General features: G+C 42.9%; 1 protein-coding gene across 1 annotated transcript in view; it reads right to left on the bottom strand.

Annotated features, from left to right (window-relative positions):
- The window catches only part of LOC310783877 (netrin receptor UNC5C-like), a 386,712-nt gene that overhangs the window by 307,537 nt on the left and 55,315 nt on the right, over positions 1-23,860 (bottom strand). The gene's annotated exons all lie outside the window — the stretch shown is intronic.

Genomic DNA, 23,860 nt, shown 5'->3' with positions numbered 1-23,860 from the left:
AGTCAGGTGACAGGAAGTGTATAGGGAGGCAGGACAAGAGCTGGACTCAAACGTAGCGAGGATATGGTCTGTGCCTGGGCAGTGGGCAGAGTCCCCAACCAATAACAGTTTTACACTCACTATATGCTGGATCCTTTTGATGTAGCCATCTCTCACACGACGTCTTCATATTGAGCTTCACACAAACCTCTGACATGCTGAGCGGCTCGTTCAGTCTAAAGCCAGCATGAATTGGATTCTATAGGAAAAGCGTGAGGAAATGATTTCCTTTTATAAGACATCTTTACAGCCTGAATTTGACGGTAATGTCTCGACACTGAGTGCTGCTTGTCACAGTGTGGCCAAGACATTTCTGTGCTCAAAATGTTCACGGAAAAACCGCGTACTACCTTTGCATTCATTGAAACCAATGAATGCTGCAAGTTAACTTGTAGCTGGAGGTACCAGTCGCTTTCAGTGAGGAATGCTGTGTGAATATTAACATGTGATTTAACCAGAGGACACATCAACACCCAGCAAAGGCCAGCGTCTGCCCTGTGTCTTGCTCAAGCACCTTCATTCAACCCTTCCTCTGCACTATGTCTATATTTGGGTTTTCCGTGAAAGTTTTCTCCAAATCTTAACAGAATTTTTTCAGAAAGTCGGCAAAAGAAAATGATGGAATTACGCTTACGTTTCCATCCACCACTGTTATCCGAGTAATTAAGGATTTGGTGAAGAGGAGGCGCAGCAAATTGACGTGATTAAAACCAGTCAAACCGTCAAACAAAAGAAATTCATCCCGTTCTCTGAATAATGTGAGGTAAAGAGAAAACCTCTGTGAGGGAAGCATGTTGGAAAGCTTGGTGAGCCTGCTGTCTGCCTGCTGCTCTGCTGTCTGCCTGCTGCTCTGCTGTCTGCCTGCTGCTCTGCTGTCTGCCTGCTGCTCTGCTGTCTGCCTGCTGCTCTGCCACATTAACACCCGATACGTGCGTGCCGTTGCCGTGCGAGCGCTATGAAAAACATCTACAATATTAAAGTACATAAAATGAATAACCAGGCGCCACTCTTCAATTCGTCATGCATTTACCCTTTATCGATATACCAACTTTTCCAGTTCCTCAAGTGTAAACAACAGGTGGATGTAAACCCACCTTATGTCAAGTTACCCCCTGTTTCAGGGGCGTACCTATGGGTGGGCCTGGCTGGGCCTAGGCCCGCCAATTTCTTGCCTAGGCCCATTCAATCATGAGAACCTCTTTTCGGCACCCACGGTGCCTCCTTCAGAGGCTGTAGCAACAGGCTCAGTTTTTGAAGATGAGGATAGTGTCTCTTATGAAAGTAGAAGACTGAAGGCAGCCATTGGTATCAACCATGTCATACTGTCTTGTCGGGAAGGAGGCTAAATAATGCTCCAAACTTAGGCTAAATTTTGGCAAGGGACAAACTGGCATGGCCATTTCCAAAGGGGTCACTTGACCTCTCACCTCAAGATATCTGAATGAGAATAGACCCTTTTCACGGGAATTATTTTGTGTCAAAAAGGCAGGGTAAACACAGGTGCAAGCAAAACACTAATGAGGGTTTCCATTCCAATTTCCATGATTGAAAGTTGGAAACCCTCATTAGTGTTTTGCTTGCACCTGTGTTTACCCTGCCTTTTCAACACGCCGGTATTTAATTGGTACCGGTTCCTGATTGGTTGGTACCAGGAGTAGCGATAAGGTCTTGGACGTTCAGTGCTGCTATCGATATTCTATTTTTGATTTTATTTTTTACTTTTTATCGTTCCCTAACGACGACGAAGCGGCACCAGGCGTTTGGCGTTGCGTGTTTACACTCTTGTCCTGTCACTACGCTTGCGGCAGGTTTAAAAGATTTAAAAGATGGGTCGTATATTTGGAATAAAACTTTCATGATAGGAGGCATCGCGCTGTTGTATCACACAACAGAATGTGAGAGATAAAGCGAGCGACTGCCCTGTGATGATTGGGAGGGAAACAGAGAATGAGAGAAAACTCTGCATCGCTTTGCAACAAACGTCACGGTGCTTTGCTGAACCTGACCTATTTTCTGACAGAATATTATATGGGCTTTGCCAACTCTGAATACAGAACAACACGAACAGCGACGGTGTTCACTTTACCTGTAAGGTTACATTAGCTTGCCTGCATTATTTATGGAATCTATTATTGTGTGGCCCATCCACTTTAATTCAGGCCCACCTGCAATTTCATTTCTGGCTCCGTCACTGGTCGTGTCACTTCCATATTTACATTTGAACACTTTATGCTCATTCATTAATTTCAGGAGACCATGCGGTATGATCTGACCTCCCTGTGAAGTGGGCCAGTCAATTTAAAGAGTAGCATAAATGCTATTTCTAAAATAACTGAAAGAGGAACATTACATTTTCTGTTTGGGGAAAAGAAATCACAGCATATTCTTCAGATTATCAAGGTGTCTTTGCCTTTCATAATGTCTGACTGACTTTTCTGTTTGCAGCATAGGCTACACTGTAACACAAACTATGCACAGGTAGTTTAACTATTCTGTTTGCAGCATAGCTAAGGCTACACTGTAATGCAAACTATGTACAGGTAGTTTAACTGTTCTGCTTGCAGCATAGCTAAGGCTACACTGTAATGCAAACTATGTACAGGTAGTTTAACTATTCTGTTTGCAGCATAGCTAAGGCTACACTGTAATGCAAACTATGTACAGGTAGTTTAACTGTTCTGCTTGCAGCATAGCTAAGGCTACACTGTAATGCAAACTATGTACAGGTAGTTTAACTATTCTGTTTGCAGCATAGGCTACACTGTAATGCAAACTATGCTATGTACAGATAACTTAGTTGAACTGTTCTGTTTGCAGCATAGGCTACACTGTAATGCAAACTATGCTATGTACAGATAACTTAGTTGAACTGTTCTGCTTGCAGCATAGGCTACACTGTAATGTAAACTATGCTATGTACAGATAACTTAGTTGAACTATTCTGTTTGCAGCATAGGCTATACTGTAATGTAAACTATGCTATGTACAGATAATTTAGTTGAACTATTCTGTTTGCAGCATAGGCTATACTGTAATGTAAACTATGCTATGTACAGATAACTTAGTTGAACTATTCTGTTTGCAGCATAGGCTATACTGTAATGTAAACTATGCTATGTACAGATAATTTAGTTGAACTATTCTGTTTGCAGCATAGGCTATACTGTAATGTAAACTATGCTATGTACAGATAACTTAGTTGAACTATTCTGTTTGCAGCATAGGCTATACTGTAATGTAAACTATGCTATGTACAGATAATTTAGTTGAACTATTCTGTTTGCAGCATAGGCTACACTGTAACACAAACTATGTACAGGTAGTTTAACTATTCTGTTTGCAGCATAGGCTACACTGTAACACAAACTATGTACAGGTAGTTGAACTATTCTGTTTGCAGCATAGGCTACACTGTAACACAAACTATGCACAGGTAACTTAGCTACACTGTAACACAAACTATGTACAGGTAACTTAGTTGAACTATTCTGTTTGCAGCATAGGCTACACTCTAACACAAACTATGTACAGGTAACTTAGTTGAACTATTCTGTTTGCAGCATAGGCTACACTCTAACACAAACTATGTACAGGTAAATTAGTTTAACTGCCTTTAGGAAATAACAGTCACTGAGCCTGCTTCCCACAAACACGCACTTCCTCATAGTAATCAAATCCCGCTTTCTAAACAACCGCTGCAAAGCATCAGAAAGTCACAAAATGTTATTACCATCACATTGGATGGAGTATTAAAAAAGATTATATAGCGGTATGCTACCTATACCCTTCGTCAGTCAATAGGATGATGAAATAAATGGAAACAAAAGCCAATGAGAGTGAGGAGAAACACACATGCAATAGTTTTGGTGGATAATAGTAATTCAGTTTGCCAGCCACTCTGACTGATTGCAATCAGCGCGGGTCTGTATTGGGTCTGAGGCAAACGCTGCTCAAATCTAATTACATCGCATTGTGTTGTGTCTCCATGAAGCGCTCTTGACAGTTTAGTGCCGAGCCAAATGGCCGGCGTGTGTATGTTTCTGCTCCTCTCGCTCTCTGTCTCTGCGCTTCTCCTGTCCTCTATTCTGTGACTCTGTCTCCCCCGCTGCCAGACGGGCTTCTTTGTGAAACTACAAAGTCCCCCCACTAAACACTGTCCAAACCTTTTTCAGGTCACTCTAATCAACAAGAAAAAACTAACATGGGAGAGAGAAACACAAAAGTTTGCTCGTTGTTTGGCTAGGAAGGTTCGGGGGCTGCCTGCCATTATAAAAGTGGAGTTACTCGCAAAGAAATAACAAACAAACAAAAATAAATTTAACACTTGATGGGAAAGATCAGGATTTTTAGAGGCAGATGAACTCGTCCGATCCAAGAGCTTCAGCATATCCTGTTGTCTTGTTTGAGAGAGATTAGCCGCCGTCTCCTGCTCAGCAACGCTAGTGCAAAGTGCAAAATTCCTCTCCAAACAGCATACGTCCTCAGCACTGTTATCGAATGAGCTGTGTGTGTCATTTTTTTAAAATAGATGCCAAGCCGACTTAATTGCGATGACAATGACTCTCAACAGTGACAACAGAGTCCTTGAACAGCCATCACAACTAAAATGTCAACTCTATCCTGAGGGGGTTTTCTCTTGGGAAATTAATAGTGGCTCCTATAAATCCAGAGGTTTGTAATTAGACAAAGATACTACTGACTCCCATAAATCCAGAGGTTGTAATTAGACAAAGATACTACTGACTCCCATAAATCCAGAGGTTGTAATTAGACAAAGATACTACTGACTCCCATAAATCCAGAGGTTGTAAATGGACAAAAATAAGTCCATTTCCTGTCAGGAGAGGGTCACACTTCCTGTTTGAGTGACAAAAGAGGTCAAAAGTCAAGGAGTGAGGTCAGCAGTCTGGTTTGACTCAGCACACAGTCACCCATCGTCTCTCTTTCTTCTCTCTGCCTCTGCACTCGTTCTTTCACCCCTTTAGGTCAATCCCTCTCTCTGTTGAAGACCTTGTCCTCCTCCCTCTCCCTCTCCCGCTCCCTCCATCGTTGCTCTTCTCACTTTCTGCCTTGCCGCCACCTCCCACCTCCCACCGCCCACATCCCCTAAGGCTAACAGACACCAGAACAGGCAGGACTATATCGCCCATTCAGCCTCCCAAATCAAATTAGCATGGACAAAACAGAGTAATAAAAAGTAATGGCTTGTTATACGAGGCACACACTCTGATGCAGAATAAGTCCTTCAGCACCATGGTGCACAATATTCTGTTTGTTACTTACTTCTTCTTGCTATGATGAACTGACTGCACTTCTGGGCCCAAATACACAGGCAGGGATGGGGAGCAAAACACTTACATCTAGCACGATTACAATAGTTTAATCATGAGCAACAGCAACTGTAATCCATTACTGTTACTGTACAGCAATGTAAAAACTAAACTCCACAACAACAACAACAACAACAAAATGACGATAGAATTATAACACTATTTTGCCAAAGTGAGTGTGTGACATAAATGATGATGACTAACAGTAACTAAACGCTGTACAGTATTATGTCCTGTGGACTATGAAACTGATTAGATTACAGGTCTTCCTTGTAGAAGAGATCCTATCTCAATGGGACTAACCTGGTTAAAAATGGGTTAAATAAAAAATAAATAAACAATGGACTGTGTTTTCAATGCTAACAAGAAGGTACAGGTACAAGCGTATTTTGATTTATTTTTAAGTGAAATATCAATACACCAACATTCCCCAGATGACAGGACAAGCACACAGAGATGAGAAATTACTTTAAAATCCAATCTGTAAACAGCAGGCTATCAGACTAACCTCCCAATCCAGGTAGCCTACAGGTACATGTTGAGACAATAGAGACGGCCACTTGAACCTTCACTTTTTAGCATCAGCGCTGTATTTCATGCTTATTCTTTTGTCCCATATAACAATGACAAATACCTATGATGTAAACCATATTGATTTTTCCGGTTCCTCCAAATTGAATGTAAAATTGTCCAATTATATTCCCTGAAAATGTTGGCTATAAATGCGTCATTTTTCAATGCAACAATTTAATGAATTCTCTCTTTTTCGGCGTATATCCGACAGATATTTTGTTGTAATACTCTACGACGGGAATCTGTAGAGAATAGCAGCAGTAAACTGAAGTGTACAGGGTAGCAGCAGTAAACTGAAGTGTACACACACACACACACACACACACACACACACACACACACACACACACACACACACACGCCTCTGTGCTTGATCCTTTTTCTTTCTTTCTTTTTTAGATAATTTTTGTTGCATTTTGCCTTTATTTGACAGGACAGTAGGTAGACAGGGAATGACATGCGGCAAAGGACCGCGGGCCGGATTCAAACCCGGGTGGTCCGTGCGAAGGACTGGCCTTTGTGGTACGCGCTCTACCAAGTGAGCCACCGGGACGCTCTCGATCCTTTTGATAGCCATCTCTATATTTTCATATTGAGATTTACACAAACCTCCTTCAAGGCTGACAGGCTCTGCGTGTCCTTCAGTCCAAAGCCAGCAGCTCAATTGGATCCTCTAAGCTAAAGCACGAGGAATGATTCCCTTTTATAAGACATGTTTACAGCTTGGATCTGACGGTCATTTCTCTTCACAGAGTGCTTGTCACCCCACATGGAAAGAATCTATATGTACCCTATATGTTTTAATATAGGGCCACATATAGTTTTCCCATATATGGTGCATACATAAAATTGGCCGTTTTCCTATATTATATGTACATATATGTACCTATATGTATAGGTACATATATGTACCTATATGTACATATAATATAGGAAATCGGCCAATTTTATGTATGCACCATATATGGGAAACCTATATGTACATATATGTACCTATATGTAGGATTTTAAATAAAAAAAAATAGCAGCGCACACGGGATTCGAACCCCGTTCTCCAAGGTTCAAGCCGTGCGCTCTAGTGCTGAGCTATACATTTTCTTATACTAACCAGAGAGCCGGGCACATTATATACTCTCTCGCACACAACGTAGACCACAATTGTCAGCGATCGGGAAGTTATTTTATGTGATGCGTACGATCGTAACAGACTAAAATGATGTTGTGTGTGTGTGTGCATCTATAGTCTGTAGGCTGTACGGCTTCAGAGGTTAACTTCATTTAACACCAGAGACTCAGGAGGTAGGCCTACACAGAGCCTCGTATAGTCTGTTACAATAACATAGTGTGCGAGCACCTCGTTCCGCACTTGGTGCAGACCGGTGCAGACTTGCTTTGGTCTAGTCAGTCACAGCTAGTAAGTACTTGCGCATGCTCGTTGCTGCAGGAACTGAATTCATTATTTTATAGTATTGCGCTAAACTATTAACCATAGTTGTGTCCTGGAAGCTTTTTGCTGGCACCACATAGCCTATAGTCCCATATTTATGATATTTCATGTGACATAAAATGCGTTGAAATGTAGTTTTCGTGTAGATCAGATTTCAACTCTCAGTTACACAATAAAAGACAATAAAATGCCAATTCACACACTATCAATATTGTCTCTATTCCAAACTACAACAAATGTTTTAACAATATGATGAACCAAATTGTGTTTTTTTACACGTTTACGTTGTAACCGCATTTTAGCCGGTTGAAAAGAGGGTGAAATTAGGTCTTAGACGTTCAAACCCAATATCACCCAGATTTAAACTAAAAATCAACGTTGAAAAACCGTTTTGTGCTCGCTGGGTATATATGGATTATGACACAGTGTATACAAACATATTTGTAAATGACCTATATAGGAGGCATATACCTTGTATTGTGTACATATATGGCCTATATGTGGATATAAAGAAGTGAGACCTATATGACCTGTATTATGAACATATAGGGCCTTTATGTGTATATAAAGAAGCTATATAGGAGACATATATGCCCTGTATGTGCACATATAGTACCTATATGTGGATATAAAGAAGCTATAGGAGACCTATATGCCCGGTATATGCACTTATATGCACCTGAATCTGGCCTATATGCAACCTATATGCGGCATAAATGTGGCCTATATGCGCATATATGCACCTAAATCTGGCCTATATGCAACCTATATGCGGCATATATATGGCCTATATGCTCCTATATGCGCATATATGCACCTAAATCTGGCCTATATGCAACCTATATGCGGCATATATATGGCCTATATGCTCCTATATGCGCATATATGCACCTAAATCTGGCCTATATGCAACCTATATGCGGCATATATATGGCCTATATGCTCCTATATGCGCATATATGCACCTAAATCTGGCCTATATGCAACCTATATGTGGCATATATATGGCCTATATGCTCATATATGCTGCATATAGGTTGCATATAGGTTGCATATAGTTGCATATATGTTCATATAGATTCTTTCCATGTGGGACAGTGTGGGGAGGAAGACCATTCTCTACCGACACTTCAGTTTACTGGGAAAAACACAGCTTATTACCTTTTGCATTCCTTGAAACCAACAAGTGCTGCAAGTTAACTTTAGCTGTTTTTTATACGAAAAGCGCGACGAAAGGACTTCCTTTACAAAGACATCTTTACTGCTTGGATTTTACAGCAATTTGTCTTCTTCAGTGAGTGCTTGTCACAGTGTGTGGGTAAGAGGTCTCTGTTGACACTTCAGCTAACTGAAAAACTGCTTACAGGTGTGTGTATAGCTTTGCATCCATTGAAACCACTGAATGAAGGAAAGTCCCAGTAAAGGCAAGCATCTGCCCTGTGTTTTGCTCAAGGACCCTTCAGCAGCTGCAGCTCCATCGATCCTGTTCTGTCTCTCTCTCTCTGTGTGTGTGTGTGTGTGTGTGTGTGTGTGTGTGTGTGCGTGCACATGGATCATGTGTATGTGTGTGCACACGTGGATCATGTGTGTGTGTGTGTGCACACGTGGATCATGTGTGTGTGTGCACATGTGGATCATGTGTGTGTGTGTGTGCACGTGGGATTGTGTGTGTGTGTGTGTGAGTGAATGGAATGTAGATGGAGTGTGTCAATAAGAAATGCGTTTTCTAAGCGGGAACAGAACTTCCATTGTTGCCTGTTGACCGCCATCCACGGTGTTCAGGTGTTCACCCGTCTTATCAGCAGGTCACCCTTTAACCTTTGACCCTTGAACATGGTCTCTAGTCAAGTAATGCGGTTGTCAATCATTGGGTCTCAAGATGACTTTTAGGTCATGAAATAGCACTCTATATAGTGTAAGCAATATTTTTTAAATGATTAAAATCTTAGTGAAAACTGACTTTTCTCTCATTGATTATCGAGTATTGACTGTTTTAAGGATTCCTCCCAAAGTGAAATTCCTTGACATTGACTAAAAACGTAGACAAATAAATCCATTCTTCATTCTGTGGTTTGTTTTGTAGGAACTGCAAGACATCCTCTCTTTGTGTTTAGGGGTTGTAAAGCCAAAAGGTCGTGACCCTCAGTCCGACATCTACTCTGTCAAGCCCAAAAGACAAAGACTCAAATCAAAGTGAGAGGCAAGTCCAAGCTGAGACTGAGACCAAGTATTTGGGGGGGTGGCGGTTGAGGGCCGGGGGGTGGGGGGGTGGACTGGGTTATGCTCGGGTATCACATAGCCTACGTCTTACAGTTTTTAACAACATGTCATGCATTATACAAACTAGTACCATGCGTAGGCAACAACAGTGGTATACGTATTTTGTTCTTTCCTAAATGCAACTAAGGGTTAATATCTTGTTTTCTTTCTCTCCATCCTCCCACTGTTGACTCCAGGAGCCCGCGGTGAGCTGACAAATTCACCTGTTCTGTTGTGTCATCAAAAAAGAAAAAGAAAAAACAGTTGAACCACTACAGTAGGTCTTAAATAGGTCTTAGATCTGAAACAATGCAGTCATGTTCATGCGTTTCCAGCAAATGCAGAGTTATGAGCCTCGTCAGTCACCTTTACAGAGGCTTGTTTTTGTTTGTAATAATGTAGAAAGGAAGAATATACTGTAGGTATATTTTGAAGACTAGTTGTGGGGGATCAACAAGGGCCTGGAGACCGATTTGAACAGACATTTTATAGTTAAACCGTTATACTAAACATAATGATTTAAAGCTCCATTATTTATTTTGGATTTACTTTTTTAAACACAAAATCATGACTTTTTGTAAGTGAACAACCATAGTCTACTTTTGGAAGAATCAGGAATTTTCTCTTACAGATTTATAGCAACCATTGCCAAAGCATACACAATCAGTCCAAATGTGGCAGATTAATGTGCAGAGAAACAAGCACGTAATTTGTGATAAGCTCCGACCATCTTGGGACTAAGGAGGCGTGGTGTTCTTGTCACCGTTTTTCATTTCAGTCTGTGGCTTCAATCAGGAAACTGAATTCCTGGCACAGTAACAAGGCTATATTCATCTAGGCACATAGCTGACAAGACAGATAACAAACCAGGCTAGAGCAATCAAACCCAGAGAGAAAGATGGCTGAAATACAGCCTAGAAACACTGCTGAGTGGTATTCTATACTATCATATTCCAACAGAGATTGTATAGTCAGCTTATAGTGAGTGGGTATGAGGGGGTATCATCATGCATTTATTGCTTTCAATGGGGAAACTGTATTTTTGGCACAATAAGACACATTATATAAATTGATAAATATATAATATATTGCTCTTCTATGTCTTTATTGTGTATAGGGACACCCACAAGGGAAAATAGAAAAAGCGTTTTCTGAAAATAACCACAGACCTTATTTTATGCATTTAACTGAAATCCACAAAAATCCCATTGCCTTTTACCAACACAGTCTAACTTTTTTTTTTAAATAGCAACATTTTGGACCAATGTTGCTATGTTACAATTCTGGCTCAAAAATTGTAAAATGGTAATGTTCTTTTCAATGGGTTGAGGGGTGGGAGAGGTTAGGTTTAGGGTTAGGGTCTGGGGAGAGGTTAGGTTTAGGGTTAGGGTCTGGGGAGAGGTTAGGTTTAGAGTTCGTGTCTGGGAGAGGTTAGAGGTGTCCATGGGGTCGGAGACCTGTGGAAAAACATGTTTTTGGAGCCGAAATTATACGTTTTGGTCCAAAACGTTGCTATGTTACAACTTTGTTACGAAGCGGAAGTGTTACCGGAGTCATTCCTGCGGTACTATGTGTGTGTATTTTAGTCACATCATTAGGTAATTAGGGCAATCACCTAATTAAAAAATACGGCTCCGTCAGGTCACCCGCAGGGGTGCTCTTTACACCGCCTGAAAGTTTCAGCCCGATCGCACGTAAAACGGCATAGCTGTGGCCGGCCGAAATTGTGCTCACCTCACTCACACGCATACACACATGCACGGCACACACACACACACACACACACACACACACACACACACGGACACTTCATTCTTATTATAAGATAGGATAGTGTCACAGTTTTAGCACAAACTGCGACTTTCTTCACATGCATAGTTATCTTTTAAATAGGGATGCACGATAATTATCGGACCGATAAATTATCGGCCAATATGGCCATTTGCGTTATTATTTATTATTCCGATAATGGCCTTTTTCCGATAAATTATCCGATAATAATCCTGCTTTATTTTTTGCCTCGGAAGCGGAGCTTTTGTTGTCGCACATTCGTGACATCACAGCTGCGACGCAAACATGGCTGCTGCCAGTGTGTTGCTGTTTTTCAGTTTCAGAATTATCAAGCTACTGTAATTTGCAATCCATGTCCCACACAGGTTCCGAGAGGAGGGGAAACCAATAAGCTGGCATTACGTTAAACCAAAGCTGGCGATGATGCAGCGGATATGTTTGTTGTTATTGTTAGCGAGTTTTGTTAGCATTAGCTCGTCGTGCGGCCTACCCTGCAGACTCGTCCGCTTGGCAGACAAAATGCTTGTGACATTTACAGTCTGTGGCTTGTGATCAAACAGCCCCGCAAAAGCACTTAATACACAGAGCTGGCGTAAACTTATAGAAACTAATGGAAACCCCTTTACCCGAAATGAAACATCCAGGGATTGTGTATTTAACTCGCAACCACTCGCTAACGTTAAGCTAACCGCGCTAGTTAGCGTTAGCTGCTGGACCATAGTGCTGGACAGAGCCATAACAGCCAATAATGAAAACAAAGGCGCAGTCGCGCGCACATTAGGCTACATAAAAAGCATCAGTCAGTCAACATAGGGTTCTTTTCTTTAATCTGGTGGCAGCATTTTTCAGTAAAAAGTGAAACGACACAGATGGTTTATATAGTGCCTGCCCCATTCATTGGGCCCAGGCTACAACTCACTGAGAACTGGAACCCATGCAAAATTTTAACAGATCAGTATGACAAGTCTAAATTACTATGCCTTTTGTCATTGTGTTTTATCTGCAGACTAAGCAGCTTGGCTTTCCGTTATATAAAAGCCTTTATTTTTGTATTGACTATAATTGAGTGATACACTTTATTAAAACAATCATATTATATCAGAAGTTTTCTTCGTTTTGCATTCACAGTGATGTCAGTTAGATTTGGTTAGGTCAGAACTATGCTCACTACATCCATACATCTACCCTAACCCTTTTTTAACCCCAGGTGTGCATAAAATACAGGTTAAAAACTAAAAATATATATATATATATTTTTTTTTATATAATAATTATCGGTTATATCGTATCGGTTATCGGCCAAGAAGAATATATTTATCGGTTATCGTATCGGCTCTAAAAATCCATATCGTGCATCCCTACTTTTAAATGGACAAAATTGACCTTTGCACCCCGTGGCACAATTCAAACGAGTTAACAAATGTTACGTCTCTCTCCGTTCACCACCACTCATATTCTTTCAGACGCTGGGACAGAGAGAAAGGCAGGAAGTGACGTTCACTTTAACTCTCTATTGACTTTGCAGTTGATTTCACTGTTGACAAAATGTACTAGTAAGTCGCTTTGGATAAAAGTGTCTGTAGATGACATAATGTAATGTAATGTAATGTACATCCTTTGCCTCACGCAGGTGCAGAACGGGCTAGTTGACCGTCGGCTGTAGTCTTTGCATGTGTTCAATGAAACTTGTTAGCCTCGACGCAGGCTATGTGAGGCCACGCAACACTCAGCCTGCATTGACATTCTTTGTAGTTCTCCCTGTGTGTCTGGGGCGAGACGTGCACGCACACACACACGCACACACACACACACACACACACAAACACACACACACACAGTCAGTCAGACAGACAGGCTGAGTCACTGGTCTGTTGGAGTGCTGATAACGTTTGCTCTGGGGCCTCTGGAGCAAGGGGAAGGTGTGTGTGTCTCTGTGTACTGTTTTCTCTTGCATTTGTGTGTGCATGTGCATTGTACTATAATGTGTGTGTGTGCGTGTGCGCGCACGTGTGTGTGTGTGTGTGAGTGTGTGTGTGTGCTTATATCAGTCAGGGAGAATTTGTGTGCATTCATTATTAGTGAGTGTCTTTGTATTTGTGTGTGTGTGTGTGTGTGTGTGTGTGTGTGTGTGTGTGTGTGTGTGTGTGTGTGTGCGTGCGCGTGCGCGCGCACGCATGCGTTTTCCTACACAAAGCAGCAGCATAAGTCTTTAAAGCAACTTCTGTCACCTGAGATCAGAGATTGTGTGGAGAGGAAGAGAGAGAGACAGAACAAGAGATCAAGGAAATGAAGAGTATGAAGAAGAGAGAGAGAGGTGGCAGAGAAACAGAGGAAATGGAGAGAAAGGGAAGAGGGAAGGATCAGAGTGAGACGGGGAGAGAGATGTTGAAAATGAGTGTCAGAGGGGTGTGGAGAGAGAGAGAGAGAGAGAGAGAAGGATTTGGAGGAAGAGACACGGAGAGAGTGAGGTGAGAGGAGATCAGACAAGAGGAGATGAGTGGAGTTCCCCAGGGAAAAGTCTCATCTACCACTTCAGACAGCCCAACATGCCTCTGTCCCAAGCACCCAAGGTCTCTCTCTCTCTCTCTCTCTCTCTCTCTCTCTCTCTCTCTCTCTCTCTCTCTCTCTCTCTCTCTCTCTCTCTCTGAGTGCAATAATTCGTCCTGGGTCCCAAAAGAGTTGTGGAAGGAGCTCCTCTCGTCCTGCCAGGGCGTCACCTCTCAGGCTTGGTTCATGCTGCCTGTGTGGCTACAGACCATTCTAGACTGTCAAATAAAGACGGGGGCGTATAGTCAATGTGACTTGACCCACTGGTCACGCTGAAGCGACGCTCCACGCGTGCTGCAGCGATAGTTTCAGCATCCGGTCTATTTTTCAAGTGTGCACTGCGCTACACGCAGCTACACGCAGCTACACGCAGCTACACTGTGCTACACACAGCTACACGCAACTACACGCAGCTACACGCAGCTACACGCAACTACACGCAACTACACGCAGCTACACGCAGCTACACGCAGCTACACGCAACTACACGCAGCTACACGCAACTACACGCAACTACACGCAGCTACACGCAGCTACACGCAACTACACGCAGCTACACGCAGCTACACGCAACTACACGCAACTACACGCAGCTACACGCAGCTACACGCAGCTACACGCAACTACACGCAACTACACGCAACTACACGCAGCTACACGCAACTACACGCAGCTACACGCAACTACACGCAGCTACACGCAACTACACGCAACTACACGCAGCTACACGCAGCTACACGCAGCTACACGCAGCTACACGCAGCTACACGCAACTACACGCAACTACACGCAGCTACACGCAACTACACGCAGCTACACGCAGCTACACGCAGCTACACGCAACTACACGCAGCTACACGCAACTACACGCAACTACACGCAGCTACACGCAACTACACGCAGCTACACGCAACTACACGCAGCTACACGCAGCTACACGCAGCTACACGCAACTACACGCAACTACACGCAACTACACGCAACTACACGCAGCTACACGCAGCTACACGCAACTACACGCAGCTACACGCAACTACACGCAGCTACACGCAGCTACACGCAACTACACGCAGCTACACGCAACTACACGCAGCTACACGCAGCTACACGCAGCTACACGCAGCTACACGCAACTACACGCAGCTACACGCAACTACACACAGCTACACGCAGCTACACGCAGCTACACGCAGCTACACGCAGCTACACGCAGCTACACGCAGCTACACGCAACTACACGCAGCTACACGCAACTACACGCAGCTACACGCAGCTACACGCAACTACACGCAGCTACACGCAACTACACGCAGCTACACGCAGCTACACGCAGCTACACGCAGCTACACGCAGCTACACGCAGCTACACGCAACTACACGCAGCTACACGCAGCTACACGCAACTACACGCAACTACACGCAGTTACACGCAACTACACGCAGCTACACGCAACTACACGCAACTACACGCAGCTACACGCAACTACACGCAGTTACACGCAGCTACACGCAACTACACGCAGCTACACGCAACTACACGCAGCTACACGCAACTACACGCAGCTACACGCAGCTACACGCAACTACACGCAGCTACACGCAACTACACGCAGCTACACGCAACTACACGCAGCTACACGCAACTACACGCAACTACACGCAACTACACGCAGCTACACGCAACTACACGCAGCTACACGCAGCTACACGCAGCTACACGCAACTACACGCAGCTACACGCAACTACACGCAGCTACACGCAACTACACGCAACTACACGCAGCTACACGCAACTACACGCAGCTACACGCAACTACACGCAACTACACGCAGCTACACGCAGCTACACGCAACTACACGCAGCTACACGCAACTACACGCAGCTACACGCAACTACACGCAGCTACACGCAGCTACACGCAACTACACGCAGCTACACGCAACTACACGCAACTACACGCAACTACACGCAACTACACGCAACTACACGCAACTACACGCAGCTACACGCAACTACACGCAACTACACGCAACTACACGCAACTACACGCAGCTACACGCAACTACACGCAGCTACACGCAGCTACACGCAGCTACACGCAACTACACGCAGCTACACGCAACTACACGCAACTACACGCAGCTACACGCAACTACACGCAACTACACGCAACTACACGCAACTACACGCAACTACACGCAACTACACGCAGCTACACGCAACTACACGCAACTACACGCAACTACACGCAACTACACGCAGCTACACGCAACTACACGCAGCTACACGCAGCTACACGCAGCTACACGCAGCTACACGCAACTACACACAGCTACACGCAACTACACGCAACTACACGCAACTACACGCAACTACACGCAGCTACACGCAGCTACACGCAGCTACACGCAACTACACGCAACTACACGCAGCTACACGCAACTACACGCAGCTACACGCAGCTACACGCAGCTACACGCAGCTACACGCAGCTACACGCAACTACACGCAACTACACGCAACTACACGCAGCTACACGCAGCTACACGCAACTACACGCAGCTACACGCAACTACACGCAACTACACGCAACTACACGCAGCTACACGCGATGAAGTCAATGCGAAAGGTGTAAGCGGGGGCAGGGCAGCGCCAGGTCACACAGAGCGAGGCGTGGAGCAAAACAGAGTGATTCTGGTGTGAATGGCAAGGAGACGGCACAGTGAGATGCTTGTGGTGTGAACCAAGCGTTAGAGGAAATGCCGCCTGCCAACACTTCTTCATTTGGCTTCAAAATGCACCCGTGGTTTTGACTGCTTGGGTTACATGTGCCACCTGTGCACCTTGGTATGGAGGAATGCTGCTGGCGCTTCACATGACGACTGTGCACCTGAAAACTCTGACACTATGGACTCGGAGACACTATGGAGGGGGGCTGCAGGAACATTCTGCTCTGGGTCAGCCAGTGTCAAACGGACAGTGTTGGGGATAACTCATTACAAAAGTAACATATTACATGTAATATATTACTTTCAGCAGTAACTCAGTAATATAACTTATTACAATATGATTTCAGTGATATTATGCCAGTTACTTTGTCAAGTAACTCAAGTTACAAATTGAGTTACATTATTTTTGTCAAAGCACATATTTAAATAAAGATACAATACTTTCCTAATCAAATTGTATAGTTTTAGGCAAATAACCACTATAGATGACAATACCAAAGGAAAAGGATGGTTTTACACTGACTTCAAGACGGTTGAAATTATTTTTTCGGGACGGTTCCAGGGTGCCGATGTCATTCTGCTACTGTTGTTATTTTGATGAAAGTAATGCAAAAGTAGTGTAACAAGTTACTCTACACCGACAGTAATATTATAAAGTAACTTATTACTTTCAAATTAAAGTAACTAGTAATATGTAGTATATTACATTTTGAAAGTAACTTGCCAAACACAGCATTGTTTTCCACGTTTTGAAATCCCAGGTGCTGCGTGACATCACACGTCACTTCAAATGTTCCCAGTCACTTTGGCCGCAATGACTGCATGCATTTTGACACGTCAATTTCCACTTGAAGCATGTAGCCTACCGGTGTGTATTTGTGTCTGTGTGGATGTGTTTGTTTGAGAGTATTCCAGTGTGTAGTTGTGTGTTTGTGGGCTAGCAGGCGTGATTGGCTGCATGTGTGTGCGTGTGCATGTGTCAGGGAGTCTGATATTATTAGGCTGTCTTTGAACGAGAGAGAGAGAGAGAGAGAATCAAGAGGTGTAGAGTTGATTCCATCTTCATGTAGTAGATGCTTCTCTCTGCTGCTTCTTGCCACAGCATGAAAGATTCACTGTGATCTTGTATCTTTTGCTCGTCTTGAGAAAAGTCTCCAGCTTGAAATGTCAACCACATAAAAAATACAACCATTTGCAGCCATGCAGTGTGGAGGACACAGTGTTAGCTGGCTCTCGGTACCATAGTATTATAGACGCAGTACTAAAAAGAAAAGAAAATCATTTGAAACATGCGGCCTCTTTCACTCCCATCCATAGGGTTTATATGAATTATTACATAAACACATTTTTGAAGAGCTTTAGGTTGACAGGATGTAAACCTCACAACGTTTCAAATAACCAGGTTGAGCTTATAACTCTGATAATGAGAAACCCTGATGTCTGGCTTACTCCAATATGAAATGGCATGTAAAGATCGTACTCCTTAATCCTTATGGGTTTTACTGTCACCATCTCCCCACCCTCATGTCAGTTGAAACACAGGTGAAGTTTGTCCATAATATAACCTACAGGAAGGTTGCCAGCACAACTTGAGATACAAAACCAGTCACCAATGACTTCAACTGAAGTCAATGTTGGCTGGTTTTGTCTCAAGTTGGAGATGATGACAGAATTTCCATTTTTGGGTGAACTGTTCCTTGATTAAGACCTTACACAGAGTATGGCCAGACATGTGGGTAATGACACACAGGCAACATCTTCTGGCAAAGGGACAGCTTGTTTTCAGATTGGCTGGAGATGAGTAAATACATACAGGTGAAGAACAGGCTTTTCTCCACCTGTTAATTGGACTTCTGTGCAGCAGCACCTGCTATAGGCTAAGGAGGACCATGCCACCACTCTTAAGTTAAATATAACGAGAATCATTATCAGCAGTATTTTTCCATGATACCTTTGCACATTTGACATCATGCCATCTTGTTCTCCATATAGAAAATGGGACGTCACCATTCTTCACCTCGCAATATTACCCATCTGAATGGTGTGTTTTGGGGCAGCACTGTAGGGCACCATCGCCCAAGAAGCTGTCTTCCATCGAGTGAATGACAACTTGTTATTGTCCCGGTACTTTTTAACCGTTAATTTCCCATTCCTGTTCCCTTTCCCGCCAAAGACACACTGTCACATTGCCCGAAAAATGTGTCAGTTGCGTCACGGCGCTGGCACTGCAAGGTAGCACTGCCCGAGGGGTTATTGCCTACTTCTTGCATTAATTAAAAAGCAAGCTCTCGCTGTCCCACATTCTACTGTATGTCTCTGTTAACGCTTCTCATTTTCACACTCAGGATGCTGCTTTCACACTGGTGGCCCGGGTACCGTTCCAGAGCACACTTGTCCCCAAATTGACCCCGGTTTCGGAACGTTTGATGATATGTGAACGTTCCCTGTTCCGCGCCCGGGCGCGCAACAGGGAACCGAACTGGATCCACTTGAAAAGGTGGTCTGGGGAGCGCTTTGGCGTGCACGGGCACGGAACACTTGAGAGTGTGAAAGCCAACCGTTCCGAACCACGTAGACAACACACGGAGCGAGGATACACTGCAGGCATAGTTGATGAGGCAAGTGCAGTCGTTTCCGAGTGCGGAAGAAATGTTGTAATGTGAAAGCTGACCAGTGGGGGGGAGGGGAGGGGGGGGCAATCATACTCGGGCATGGAACGGAACAAAAGCAATCGTTCCCAGTAGGGCTGGGTTCAAAAAATCGATTCTCCGATTTTTAATTTTTTTTTATTATTATTTTTTTTTTAAATAAACAGGCTAAAATATTATGCTGTGTGTGGTAGTTGAAACATAGTTTCAAGTTGACGTTTATTTATGTTTGTAGTTGAAACAAAAACATAAATACTGTAGGTTACATGAATGGAAATGCTTGATCATTAATATCTACTTTTAGAAATTATATAGGCTAGGCTGAAATCAAATCACTGTGCATAATTGTAAAAGTGTCTTTATTGACAGATGAAAAGGCTGTTATTTACCATTTGTCACCACCTGGTGAGTAAATATATGTGTAACTAAAACCATTAAAATTGACAACAGGTCTGCAACTTTTTTTCCCCATGTATCTACTTGGCTGGTTGGGAACCCCTGTGTTACATAACTGGACAGTCATGTAATTCAGGGTACAGCTCAAAAAACACGTTTTGGTATCACTAACCAAATCAATATTGAAATTGATCGAATCGGAATCGAATTGAATCGAATCGATTTGCAACCTTGTGAATCGGAATCGAATCGATTCTTGAAATTTGAACCAATACCCAGCTCTAGTTCCCAGTGAGAAAGCACCCTTAGTCAGTATGTTGTTCTGTCACTAAGTATGTTGTTCTGTCACTAAGTATGTTGTTCTGTCACTAAGTATGTTGTTCTGTCACTAAGTATGTTGGCTTGCCATGTTGCCCATAACAGTTGCTCTTACTGTAGCTACATCTGCACCTTTTTGAGCCAATGTAGAGCTCTCAGGTTTAATGAGGATCACTAACTGGGACAACAACAACAACAACAGTGTAGAATGTTCAAGATAAGAATTAAATAATTGAAAAATACTGTTGGTCACAATTGTTTGCAAAATACCTCAAAGTATAGACGGTTTTCACCAGCTGCAACCCCACAGCACTTCCTTTTTCTCAGTTTCTTCTTCGGTGTTTTATGGCAGTTGGCATCCTTAAATGTTGGATTACCGCCACCTACTGAATTGTACCATCTTCACAGTGCTACCTATTTACAGTGTCCACTTTCTCAGCTGTTATGGGGTACTTCTATTTATATATATATATATATATATATATATTGCTATGTAAACGTTTAAATGTAAAGATAGGCCTATGCGTGCAATACTGATAGTCAGCTTACTCTGTAACATGGTTTAGGGTTAGGGTTTTATTAGCCTCTCAGGGCAGGCTAGCTCTGGACCAGACGACAACGCTTCCTACCATGCAGTGTGTGCACGTCTTTCCGACAGAGGTGGTTGTTATGGCAACTATCAACAACTACTACTAACTACTACAAGACATAAAGACCGAAATAGGCTACATTGTTACTGTGTGTGTCGGAGACACGGCCTAACGGTTAACATTTAATTTGAGCTAATCAGCCTGCGCTCAGCTTTGTATACAGGAAGTAAAGCGGATATTCAGGTGGGTTGTGACCGAAGTTAAAACAAACTATACATTCCCAGTGTTTCTTTGGCTCTGCAGTCTATGCTGCATACAGCACCATGTAGCCTATACCACAATGTAACGTTTGAATCCAAATCCTGACGTCAGGTGCATTATTCACTTTTTCTTAATCCTCCACTTTATACAATCTAACAGAATACTAGAAAATTATCCAGAACTCTTTCACTGTCTCTCCATGCAAGGTCCATCTTTTCAGAGCTAAATGCCATGACACATTTGTGAGGCAATGTTGAAGAGCAATTTCGCCAGGATTTTTTCAAGGTACATTTACTGTATGTGCTCTGCAAAAACCCTTTACATGGTGGGAATTTGACATTTGAATTTGAATTTTTTACATTTCCATAAATTACAAACTCTCTATAGCCTAACTATATAACTATATATAACTTTTCGAATGACTGCGATAACTCTCTCAGATCAATCCTTATGAGTATGTTAATTGTGATGTGTCTAAAAGTAAAAAAGAAAAAAATCTACAGTGGCATTCCACCAAAACCATAAAGATAAATACTTTCCCCTTTGTTTTACGAAAATAATTATTCACCTCGATGTAGATGAAAGTAACCAAATCACTCAAAATCTCAAAGTATACCTGCAACTCATTTTCAACCTTCTTTTACTCACTGCCAACAATGTGCAGGGTGTGCATGTGACAGAACAATGTGCAGGGTTTGCATGTGACGGAACAATGTGCAGGGTGTGCATGTGACAGAACAATGTGCAGGGTGTGCATGTGACAGAACAATGTGCAGGGTGTGCATGTGACAGAACAATGTGCAGGGTGTGCATGTGACAGAACAATGTGCAGGGTGTGCATGTGACAGAACAATGTGCAGGGTGTGCATGTGACAGAACAATGTGCAGGGTGTGCATGTGACAGAACAATGTGCAGGGTGTGCATGTGACAGAACAATGTGCAGGGTGTGCATGTGACAGAACAATGTGCAGGGTGTGCATGTGACAGAACAATGTGCAGGGTGTGCATGTGACAGAACAATGTGCAGGGTGTGCATGTGACAGAACAATGTGCAGGGTGTGCATGTGACAGAACAATGTGCAGGGTGTGCATGTGACAGGTTTCTTCAGGCCACCAGACATTTCAGTCGACACTTTAATGTCATCATCCACCTTGACCTTTTTTTTCCCATATTGGCCCATTCATCACTGTTCATTGTTCTTGTTCAGTATCACTTTTACTGTAGCCATTACTTTTCTCTGTTACTGGAATTGAACGTTTGTGCAGTCTTCTATACACTGAGCAAGCACGTTCCATGAGTTGGGCCCTTATAGTCAGTCCTGATGTATATAGTCTCAAAATGAATGGACATCAGCCATTCTTTTAATGTATTTCTAAAAAGGTTTGATGATGATGGGAGGTCGTCAACCAACTGTTACACCATGCCAGGTCCCTGTTACACCATGCCAGGTCCCTACACCATGCCAGGTCCCTACTACACCATGCCAGGTCCCTGTTACACCATGCCAGGTCCAGGTCCCTGTGGTACTTTACTCCCTGGCCTTGTTATTGAGTAATCCATCTCAAAATAACAGCCGTGATTCCAGGCTTTGGCAGCGAACGCCACCTTTCTACCACCTTGCTGACACAAGACCTAATTAAAGTTCACCTCCATCAGTCTCCTATCTCTCTCTCTCTCTCTCTCTCTATGTTCCTGTCCACAGCTCTTCTCTTTCCCCATATCTCTCCCATTTCTCTGTCACATATAGAAGGCATTTGGTTTATGATAAATATATTAATCAGTGTAGAAAAGAAGCTACAGCTGTGGCTTAACACACTGCATGATTTATGAACTTCATACTGTACTTTGAGGTCTCATTATCTTTTTCCAGACCCTTTATACACTTTCCACAGGAAGACTCTATATAGAGAGCGTAAAGATGGCTAATTAACTAGATTTGCTCGCAGGGTCATTACAGATTCAACGCTGTTCTTTCGTTGAAGAATGTCTGCGTGAGTTAGTCTGTACATTGTGCCTCATTTATCAGATAGTTCCCTATGTTGGGAACACTGGAAGGCACCAGAATACTAAATACCATTATGAAACATCCATGCCTGGTCATGTGACATAATAAAGGCTCAGTGCTGTGTCTAAATTGCATATATATATATATATATATATATATATATATATATATATATATATATATATATATATTTAGAACACGGCTCTCTTGAATACTCGATTCTGATTGGTCAATCAACAAGATTCACCGGTCATTATTTCTCGACAACCGACCGCTGCTCTGCCACACCTGGATTAATCAGTTGATAAGAGCATTTTGTCTGCAGACACTACTAATTAGGCCAACCAGTTGCAGCTGTGGTGTCTTGTGTGCCAATTACGAATGAAACCGCTTTGTCGTTGAAAACGCTATTAAAAAATCTATTTGAATAATTATTTTTGTCAGATTACGGAAATAATTTATTTGTAGGCCGTGTTCTAAGCGGGATAATGTATAGTGAGCCGGTGATTACTGGAAATAATGACCTTCAGGTGAATGATTAAGCCCTCCGCTGCGCGTCGGGCTCAATCAATCACCTGTCGGTCATTATTTCGCCAGTAATCACCGGCTCACAATACATTATCCCTTACATATATATATATATATAAATCTTTCTGTACAAATTTGTTTTTTTGACAGATAAAAATGGTTTATTTTGATATGGTTGTGAATAATTGATAAGTAGCCTATAATGTGATTTTGAACAGAAAATGGGACATGCTAAACATCAGAGGGAGGCATAATCCGAGTCTCCCAAGATGCAGCTATCCTCTGTATCTGTCATTTCACAGCAGTGGCAACATTTGTAGATGGAAAGCACCTCATGGATCCAGAAAGTAACTCACATATTTGTTTCGTTCACTCATGGTTAACCTGTCTGCCTGA

This window comes from Poromitra crassiceps (genome assembly GCF_964638095.1).
Source record: "Poromitra crassiceps genome assembly, chromosome: 10".
NCBI classification, from domain to species: Eukaryota; Metazoa; Chordata; class Actinopteri; order Beryciformes; family Melamphaidae; genus Poromitra; species Poromitra crassiceps.
The sequence above is the reverse complement of the archived record's forward strand: the minus strand, read 5'-3'. Positions and strand labels throughout refer to the sequence as shown.